Source organism: Asparagus officinalis, chromosome 9 (genome assembly GCF_001876935.1).
Source record: "Asparagus officinalis chromosome 9, Aspof.V1, whole genome shotgun sequence".
NCBI lineage: Eukaryota > Viridiplantae > Streptophyta > Magnoliopsida > Asparagales > Asparagaceae > Asparagus > Asparagus officinalis.
The window spans coordinates 62,040,119-62,051,605 of record NC_033802.1 but is presented as its reverse complement, the minus strand read 5'-3'; positions in this window follow the sequence as shown (position 1 = coordinate 62,051,605).

Sequence of the window (11,487 nt, the reverse complement as noted above, 5' to 3'; positions counted from 1 at the left end):
AGAGAGAGAGATCAGATCTGAGATCTATACGGAAATACTCCGAATCAAAACTTGGTTTTTGATCCCGAGAAGACTATTACTTCCTTGGTGAAATAGTACCCCCGGCTGTTATTTCCTTCGTGAGATAACACCCGTCATACCATTTAGATCCGACCAGATCTAGATCGCGCGGTAGTCCACGGATTAACCCCGGCGCAGGCAAAGAACCCACAAAAGCGAGTGACCGCAAAACAGGAGCTCATGATTCGTTCGACAAACAAGGAAGATTGTAACTTTTTCGTTTGATCTCGTTGTAACCGGATCTTATAAAAAGACCGGATCTTTCTGTAACCGATAAACTGTTACCAAAGAGTGCAATGACTTCAATGAAAGCAACAATTTTTCCCGCGAACAATATATATATATATATATATATTTATATATATATATATATATATATATATTCCACAATTTCAACAACCCAATCTGTCACATCAAAATCAGTCTCCTCATCATCAAGTTGTAACTCACACTCCTCTTGATACAGATCATGATGAACGTCTCAATTTTTTGGAAAAAGGTTTTGAAATCATTATTAAGGCCTCCACACTAGCCACGGATATGTTAACTCAAACATCCTACACGATGAACTCCTTTATGCAATCAACCGAACTCATACTTAACTCTAACACTCAAGCCCTAGCTAGATTAGAAACCCATATTGATCAACTAGCTAGTGCCATAAGTGAAGTAGAGGAAGGAGAAATTCTGAGTCAACCCGTGGTCAATCCTAAGGACACTCAAATGAATGCACTACAGTCAGGAAAACAGGTCGATAATCAGGAAAGAACACCTTTAAGCCAAATTCTTGTTCCAATTCATTCTTCCCCTGATAATTCAATTCAGGAAAGACCGAGGGAAGAAGAAGAAGAGTCAGATCTAAGTTTTGAGGAAATTTTCGGTGAGGAGCTAAAAATATTAGGAGAAGCAGATCGGGTTTGTCAAAATAAAGAAACTGTGTTGGACAATTGTTGCTTTGAACTGAATTTTGAAAAACTCTTTCTTGATGAACTAAGATTTTTGGAAAATAAACAACAACCAAATTTTTACACATCAACCATGAATCTTGGGGTTGAGAAAATTGTTAAAGAAAAATTGGTTGTTAGAGAACAAACATTCACAAATCAAGAATCTAAGTCCAATATGCATGACACCAATAATACCTACCTTCCATTGCCACAAAAATCATTGAACACCCCGGAATGCTTAGAATTTCAGCACATTGTTGATTATATCATGTTGAATTTATTTAAAATCCGTGGGAGAATTTTCAGCAATAAGGTAGGATTCAATGTAGAACATGAACTCTTCATGTTGAATATTTTATTCTACATTGTTTATTTTGTTTATTTCAGAATAATAAAAAGAATTTATTCTTCTCTCATTTGAGAGTTTCTTGTTCAGTTGTAAAAAAAAAAAGAAAAAAAGAAAAGAATAAATGTTTGATTTCCTCCTCCTCAGACCAAAGGTAATTGCAGATTTTTATCAGCCGACCAAATGTAAGTGCTTCACTTCTTATCTGCTTTACTTTATGCATCATAGAGTTTGCATTGAGGACAATGCAAAATTTAGGTGTGGGGGTGGGAATTAGTTATTTTTTTCTCTTTTTTTTTACATTTTTAGTTACATTTTTGTTTTTTTTCCCCTTTTTCTTAAAATTTTTTTTTTAAAAATATCGTCACTTGCCAAATTGATAGAGTTATGTAATAATTGATTTATTTGATAAATTTGAAATTTTCTAATCCCTAGTTAGTTATTTACTTAAGTTCACCTTTTATGATAACTCTAAATAAATTTCTTAAGAAATGATTTTCAAAGTAGTATACTTTACTTAAGCCTTAACTTGGACTTTTATTTAAAATAATGAAATTTTTGCATGCTTAACTTAGAGTTGAAAATAATTTTTTTTCAAAGTGTCTTGATTTACATATTTTCAAAATATATATACATATAAAAAAAAAATTTGCAAAAGAAGAGTGTGAAAAATGGGCACCAAAAAGAAAAAAAAACTCTTTAATTCAAGGTGATTCTATCTTATAAAGCCTAAGCTGACCGAGTAATTAAGCCCAAGGAGTATTTCCATACTTAATGACCTAAGCCCATTTGGGTTGGGATCCATTGGCCCAAAACTCGTTAAATGGTCACTTAGAAAGCCCGTTAAAGTAGAAAAAATCACCAAGGAAGAAAGAGTTAAAAAAACTAATAAATGTTTTATAGTTGTATATATGGTCTTGGAAAATATTTTAAATCAAGCAACTTGAAAATTATTTAAAACAAAGAGTTAGCATGTTCTTTTCAAAACTTTTAAATTAAATTTCTAAGTTTGGCTTGGTTTTGTATTGCTACAATGAGAAGATTTTCTTAAAAATATACCTTAGAGTTATATATAAAAATGTTTTCTTGAGTGATAACTGGCTCCAATTAGATTATCTAAAAGTTATCAAGTGAATTTAGTTATTTACTGACTTCTTTAACTTGGCAAGTTGACCGAATTTTGTGGGTATATTCACTGCAAACCCTCACGAGACTACAACTCGTCCACTAGGGTAACCTAGGGGTTTAAAGGCTTGTTGTATGCGCTAAATACAACCGCGATTCCTGCGAAAGTGAGTTAGGATTTTCTTTTTATTTTCTTTGCTAGAGGACTAGCAAAAGTTTAGGTGTGGGGGTATTTGATAATCATATTTTATTATAATTTTATACCCTCATTATCTATTTTATATGAATAAATATACCACTAATAATTATTTTTATCTTTTAATTGCAGGTTAATGAAGAATAAATCTCAAACTCTCATCTCTCAACAAAAACCCATTGATTAAATGAAGAAATGAAGCAAAGAAGCACATTGGAAAATCAATTTCCAAATTATCCAAAAGCCCAGAATCAAGTCGTGTAGCCTGTAGAAGCCGGAGAAAATCAAAAATCCAATATGAAAAGAAATCATATTCAAAATGGTTGGCCACAAAGAAACGACGATATCTCCTAATCCGGAAGGCGGAATTTAACATATAATATATGAAAATCGCCTATCTCGACGAGACGAAGCTATCCGTGAAATCAGAATTTGGATATAGTGGGTATCGATGTGGGCATCGATGCTGGCATCGATACCTGCATCGATGCCTGCATCGATACCAGATTACTGTAGCGCGCGTCAATGGCTGATTTTGCTTGTCTTGGGGCTCAAGTTTGATCCAATGGCTCTCATTCACTGATGTTTACTATAAATAGGGGTAGAGAGTGAGGGGTTAGAGGTGTGAAAATTTTGTAAACTCCTTTTGGAGAGGAGGGCTACTCTTAATTGAGAAGGCCTTCCAAAATTGTAACTTTAGTTGCAATTAATAATAATAATTTTTTCACCACTTTAAATTTTTCTCTTCTTCTCTTTGTTGGATGATGAAGATGAAGATGAAGATGGAGAATTATTTGAAGGTTTGCATTTCTTTTCTTTTTCTCTTTTATTGCTTATTAGTGTAGATTTATTTCTATGCTTGTAGTTTAGATTTTATTTTCTTGTTAAATAGCCAAGAGGCTAGAACCCTCTTGCCTTAGATTTATTTCATGCTTATAGAATAGATTTATTTTCTTGCATTTAATTCTTGCAATTTTATTTTGTAGTTTAGATTTTGCAATTTATTTTGTAGTTAGATTTTAATTTCTTATACTATTCACCTTGAGGCTAGAACCCTCTTGGGTTTAGTTTTTCTTTTTGTTTATTTTTATTTTGTTTGATTCGCCTTTAGGCTAGAACCCTCTAGGGAATCACCATTTTCTAAGAAGTGGGTTCAATTTTAGATTACACATATCTATAATTGAATCCATCATCTTTAATTTCTTACATTTTCTTTTATTCTAGAATTTTGTTCTTCATTCTTGATTTTTTTATTTGTTTCTTGATTTTATTCATTTTTTTTCTTCTTGCCTTATTGATCACACTCATTCTTTGTCACATCCACTCTCTTATCACTCCTACTTGTCACGCACACAACATAAGAACCGATTTCATATTTTCTCCTACAAAACACCTTCCTCGTGGGATCGATATCTTAAATACTATAACTTGACACGGTTGTGCACTTGTAACCTTTTTGGTACATGTTTATGCCGCATCATCTAATATGGATGAGAATATAATGAAAACTCACACTCTAAGTCCTTAAATACTATAACTTGACACGGTTGTGCACTTGTAACCTTTTTGGTACATGTTTATGCCGCATCATCTAATATGGATGAGAATATAATGAAAACTCACACTCTAAGTCACAAACCCAGAATCCCAAATTATACTATGAATGTAAATACAATAAGCTCAATAGGTTGTGTGTGAACAAATGATTCAAGATTTCCTCTCTCTCTCTCTCTCTCTCTCTCTCTCTCTCTCTCTCTCTCTCTCTCTCTCTCTCTCTCTGTTTAATTTTTTAGTCAATATGAGATTATTTCATCATAAAATTCCTTAAATTTGATGATTCATCGCTATTACACCCGTTAGTCCAAAGAATAAAGGGGATGCATACGTGATAGGATTCAAGTGGCAGAACTTGTATGAATGTAGTGATATCTATTGATATAAATATGATGCTACGTAGAAATTCTCCCTCTTCGATGTGGTGCAAACTCCTATGACCTAGCTGGCAGCACTCAAAGATCTGCATCACGGTTCCAGAGCTTATTCTGTGCCAAATACCCTTTCTAACACCCAAGACGATGCTCTAAAAAATGATCTGAATTGAAAGATATGAATGTAGAAGAAGATGGTGCACAATATTTTCATATCTATGTTTTTTGAGAGATTGCAATTGAAAGATATGAATGTAGAAGAAGATGGTGCACAATATTTTCATATCTATGTTTTTTGAGAGATTGTTATATATGAGGTAGGAAAGAGATTGCTTTCATACTTGATGATAAATGATCATTGTGGGATGATGGATGTTAGCTCGTGATTGGTTGAACATGTTAGAAGTCATTTTTTCCATAGTAGTGATAAGGGGAGAGACCCTAACCATGTTCATTTGTTAACCCTAAGAGCATGTTTGGTAATCAGAATTTTATTTTAAATATCGTAATTGGCCTAATTACATTGTTTGGATTCAAAAGAATTTGAATATCAGATATTAGGCCAAATCCATTAACCTTTTAAACCTATAATACACTCAGAATTCTAAATCCCTATGGATACCCTGTCATTTACAATTCCGCTTTTTTGTTTTCTCAACCCGCGATCTGTTTCTTTTCTCGACCCGCGATCTCTCTCTCTCTACCCCCACTTCCGTCAAACCCTAGCTCGTAGATCCAACCGGCGATGATGATCCAACCGGAGATGACGCTCCAAACGACGACGACTCGTAAGCACTAATCTCACCTCCGGTGACGACGACAATACAACGGTGAGATCCTCCGATCCTCTATCTCCAGTTTCATCGATGCCCTTGATCCTAGATTCAAACTTTATTCTCAACGATATCATCAACATGCTACTGGAGGTTCGATTGGCGAGGCCAGGGAAGCAGGTTTAGCAGATCCGAGATCGCTGTTGGCTATGGGTTCGCTGGGGTTGAATCTAGGGTTTGTCTCCAGCAAAGAGAGATTTTGGAGATTCTCCGGGTTTTTCTCTAGTATTCGATTCTAGGGCTTCTTTGATTCGAAGTTTTTTTGAAGAAGATGAGCTGGAGATATAGAGCTAGGTTGTTTCTGATTGGGGTTGTTGTTGTTATTTAGGTTTCCTCAGCTGAAGTCACCCCGGTTCAATTTTTCTCACTCTTCCTCTTTAGTTTTAGCTCTTTTGAGTTATTTTTGTGTAATTTTAGCTTGTTACGTTGTATTTGAACCTGAAAGTTGCTCTTTGTTTGCTGTGTTAGTTTCGAAGTACTTATGAAGAATCATCATGAACACAAAGTTTCACTAGATAGGAAGGAGAAGGAAAAATTGTACTTGTAATGAAGAGCTCAATGGAATTGTACATCATAACACAAAATTACTCAAACTGACAAACAAACAAGAACACATGAAAGTACTAAACTGATTAACAATTAGAGAAATTCTTTGATTCCTCTCGTGGAACTTACAAGAAAAGGGGTAAAATTATTGTAATAACAACTGTGACCTAATACTAAGTGAATCACTTGACTCTATATTCATACCAGCTCTGGAAGAGTATCTCATGTTAATTTGATCCTCGTTAGCAATGAATCACCATTCGCCTACGCTCGTTTAAATTTACCCTGGAGCAGCTTGAGCCAATATATCTCCTATGTGTTGGTTGTATATTCTAAACTTAACAGCTATGAGAATATTGGTTGCCAGATCTGACGGACTAGCCATGGATTCTGTTTTAGTTAATATTGCTTATGATCTAAAGTTTTTAACAACATAATTTGTAAAACCAGCAAACGTATTGTTCTCGACATCCTTGTTAGACCCTAGAGAGGGTGATTAGGGTCTTATGCTAATGTAATCCGATTTAAATGCCAATTAAAAACTTATTATCAAATTATTCTTGCAAGATAGATATACAATATGTTATAATCAAGAATAAACAATATGAACAAAGAGATATATCCTATATGGTGAAATATATATAAGGATATATAAACAACACAAGGGTAAACAATCTAAACTAAAGATACAATTGTGATAGGGCAATATAAGCAATGCTAACACATAATATGATCACGGAGTTCGGACCTTCCGTCCTCCGTCTCCGCTCCCCACTCCCGGGGAGAAATCCACTATCACAACAGGGTTTTCTACGGTCAACCGAATAACGTTTACACCTTACACTCGGTTTTTTAGCTAACCGAAAACTTTACAATCTCACACTCTTGCAAAATCCCACTTTACACCCTCTCAAGTGTTGGTCTCTAGTCCGTGTCTCCCTCAAGTGTTAGGAATTATAACCTACCTCTAGGCATTACCACCTACTGCACTCCTCTTGGGACGACCTCGTCTCTCACCACACACTCCTCTCGGTGTACAAGTGTAATACAAAGTGAATCTCACAATAAGCACAATACAACAAATGATTGTTCTCTAATATGGATGAGAACACAATAAAAGCTCACACTCTAAGTCACAAACCCACAACCCTAAATTATACTATGAATGTAAATACAATAAGCTCAATAGGGTGTGTGTGAACAAAGAGATAAATTAAATCAAACCAAACTCAATTTAAATCTAGCTTATGAAAATTATGAATAAAATAATAAATAGCTAGAAATAGAGTTTAGAAAAACTTTTCTATAATAACAAGAGAGAGAGGGATAAGAGTTGGATGCTCAAACACCGATGGATGATCTTCCTCAAGCTCTTGTGAAATTGTTTTCACAAAACAAACTTTCAATTGCTTAAAAGTTTTTTAAACAAACACTAAACAAAACTTTAAACCCTTGTTAAACCTTCTTAAAACATTATCTTGAGTTATATGTAGAACTGAGGATTTGTGGGGGTATTTATAGGAACCCCAAAGCTAAGAGAAAACAAGGCAAAAAGACCAAAAACCTAAAAACAGTACAGTCTGAAAATATAGCTGTTACAGTGTTATGAGTCGACTCGGTACTGTTCATGAGTCGACTCATAAGTAGCCGTTATAGGCTAAAAATCAACTTATGGGTCGACTCATAAAAATCATGAGTCGACTCATCATGCATGGGTCGACTCATGAAGTCATGGGTCGACTCAGCAAAAACAAAATACATTTTCAGCACAATTTGTGATTCGACTTATGACAGGCATGAGTCGACTCAACCTGATGGGTCGACTCATGATGTTATGAGTCGACTCGTCAGAAACAAAATAAAAACTACACAACAGTTTATGAGTCGACTCAGCACTGTTCATGAGTCGACTCAAGACATGCACATAGCCTATTTTAAACAGTACATGTCAACTTAAAACATGGTTTAAAAATATCGAATAAATTCAGAAAAATATAAAACTTTAGGAAATGATTGTAGACATGATAATAAACATACTATAAAAACTGGTTTTCAAAAAGAATCTCACAAATAAAAAATATTATTATTTTACAAAATAGTCCAAAACATGAAAATGTAAACACATGAGTTTTGACATTTTAGCTTAACCATATTTTGAAACATTACAAAATAATTTTGTAAACTTAATAAAAGATGTATATGATTATTGTTAAGTCCAAAAACTGAGAATACAATATTTTCACAAAATTGAATATTTTGCAGACTTTTCAAAAATAATAAATATAATTTTATTGAACTAAATAAATTTGATATTGATGAAATCATATATATGCATATAAGTATGAAACAAGAAATGTATTTTTAATTATATTCAATTGTTTCATATTAAAACTTGAAAACTATAAAACCAAAACATGTATGTATATATATAACTATATATACATAGAAATCAAAACTATAATGTGTATATATATAACTATATATATATACATAAAAACCAATATAATGTGTGTGTATATATGATTGAGATTAAAGTACCAACACACATAATACAACACCTAAACTAAATGTTACCCAAGCAATCTTGATCTTCAATAAGCTTGACTTGGTATACTTGGATGAAGCATGAACTTGGATCTTTAACTTGAATTGCATGGCTTCACTCCACGATTCCGCCAACCTCCATTGGATATGATCGTTGTGGTACAATTTCATCCATCCTCCAACACATTGTTTGTCTATAATAAATAGAAATACACAAACGCTAGACAAACAATATTAATGATAAATTGTTTGTTAAACATCATCAAAACAAAGAGGCCAACAATCCTTACATCATCTTTAGTAGAAACTTGAAAGTGATTTGGTTCTTTAATGCTCTGCAAGTTATGTATACAACTCTTTATGTTGCAATCTAAATAGAACAAGTTTCTTTTATATTGCAAGTCTGCACGGTCTTTAAAAATGGAGCTGATTTGGTCTTCTTGTTATTGTTTCAGGTGATTCAAGAATTCGCAAAGCAAGACTTTCTGAACCGAGTGGAGGAATCTACAAAAGAAATACAAAGTGAAAGTGTATAAGCATTAGAAAGAAACTCTCATTTGAATCAGATGTAAAAATCTTAAAGAAACTAGTATAAGAGCAACTTAAGCATGACACTGTGTAATGGCGAAATATTAACTTTTGTTGGTTTGTATTTGTTGGATATTTTGGATCTCTAGTTTGTTGAATTGTTATATGCAATATTTAAAGTTTCTACTTTATTTATTGTTTTGGTTAGTGGTGGATGAGTTTACAAAGTTTTATTGATGAATGATATCGGTTATTTTTATGGTGATTATTAAGTTAAGTATTGGCATTACTGCATTTGAGATTCTAAGGTATTTTATCTAGATGTTAAAGTTAGTTGGATATGTGATATACTATTTGAGACATTTATTTCCACTAATTTCGATGCAAACCTTATGTAATTTGAGTATTTTATTTCTAAATTATCTTTAAGCTACAATTTTAATTTAGAAACTAGAATTCTACTAGTTGGCAAAGAACTCAATTGAAAATTTTAAAATTGAAATTCTGAAGTTTGTCAAACATGAATTTCAAATTGAATTCTGGAATTCAAATTTGGATGTTTCCCAAACGAAGGAATTGAATTTCAAATTGAATTCTGGAATTCAAATTTGGATGTTTCCCAAACGAAGGAATTGAATTTGAAATTCTGGATTTCAAATTTCAGAATTCAATTCTGAAATTTGAAATCAAATCCTCGAATCCAAACGCAACCTAATGGACATGTGATATTGAAGAAGATTTAGTTCGGATTATAGCGTCATGCACGTACTCTTTGGAGAGGGCGTGAAAGTCAATATGATGTTTTCCTTTTCCATTAATTTATAGAAATTGAACCAAAGATCCCCTTAGGGGGTGTTTGTTTTGATTTTTTTTTTGGGATTTCAAAATGGGATTTGAAATCCATAAATGATGTGGCTTTTAGGATTTGAAATCCATAAATGGGGTTGTGTTTGTTTCAACAATATTTTGGGATTTGGAATGCTAAAACTTGTAATATTTTGTTTGTTTCATCAATATTTTGGGATTTGGAATACTATAAATTATATATTATAATATTATATAAAATTTTAATAACATATATTATATAATATAATATATATATATATAATATTATAGATATATTATATATTTTATATATAATATATAATATATATTATAATATATCAATTATATATTATTTTATATAATTTATATAATTTATATTATATATATATATAATATAAATAATTTAATATAATAGATATATGCTACATAATTTACTAAGAACATTTACTACAGCATGCACATTGATATATAAATATAATGTATAGTATATCTAATATATATATATAATATATAGGATATAATGTATATAATATATAGTATATATATATATATAATATTAATATATATATATAAATATATATATATATATATATATAATATAATAATATATATATTAATATGTTTAATATTATATAATAATATTATATATATATATATATATATCTATATATATATATATATTATATAATTATAATTATATTATATAATATATAATAATATATATATATAATATAATATTAATATATATAAAAATTATATATTATATATATGATATATATATTATTTAATAATATATATGATTATGATGAATATTTACTATTATATATATAAAATATGAATATTATATATACAAATTATATATTATATAAAATATATTATATATATATATATTATATTTTAATATAAAATTATATATTATACTATAATGATATATATATTATATTATAATATATATTATATATATATATTATATGATATATTTAAATATTATATATATAATCAGTATAATATTATATATACATTTATATTATATATATAGTTTAATATATATATAATAATATCTCACGTAATTTTACTACAAGCCATGGACAGTGATATATAACTATATAATATTTGTATGATATCATAATATATATTCATATTAATATTATAGTATATATATATATATTATGATATATTTATATTATATATATAAATAACTATAATATTATATATGGACATATTATATATATATATATTATAAATTATATAATATATTATAATATATGCTACAGTAATTTACTACAGCAAGTGCGAACAGTGCATATATAATATATAAGATCTTGTATAATTATATTATATATAATTATATATTATATATAATATAATAATATATCTATATATATAATATATATATTAATATCTATATATATAATATATATATTATATATATTATATATTACATATATATATATTATATAACTTATATATAACTATAATATATATATAATATATATATATATAATACAATATATATATATATATATATATATTATTATATATATATATTAAATTTTATATATATATATATAGATGTATTATATTAAATATTATATTATTATAATATTAT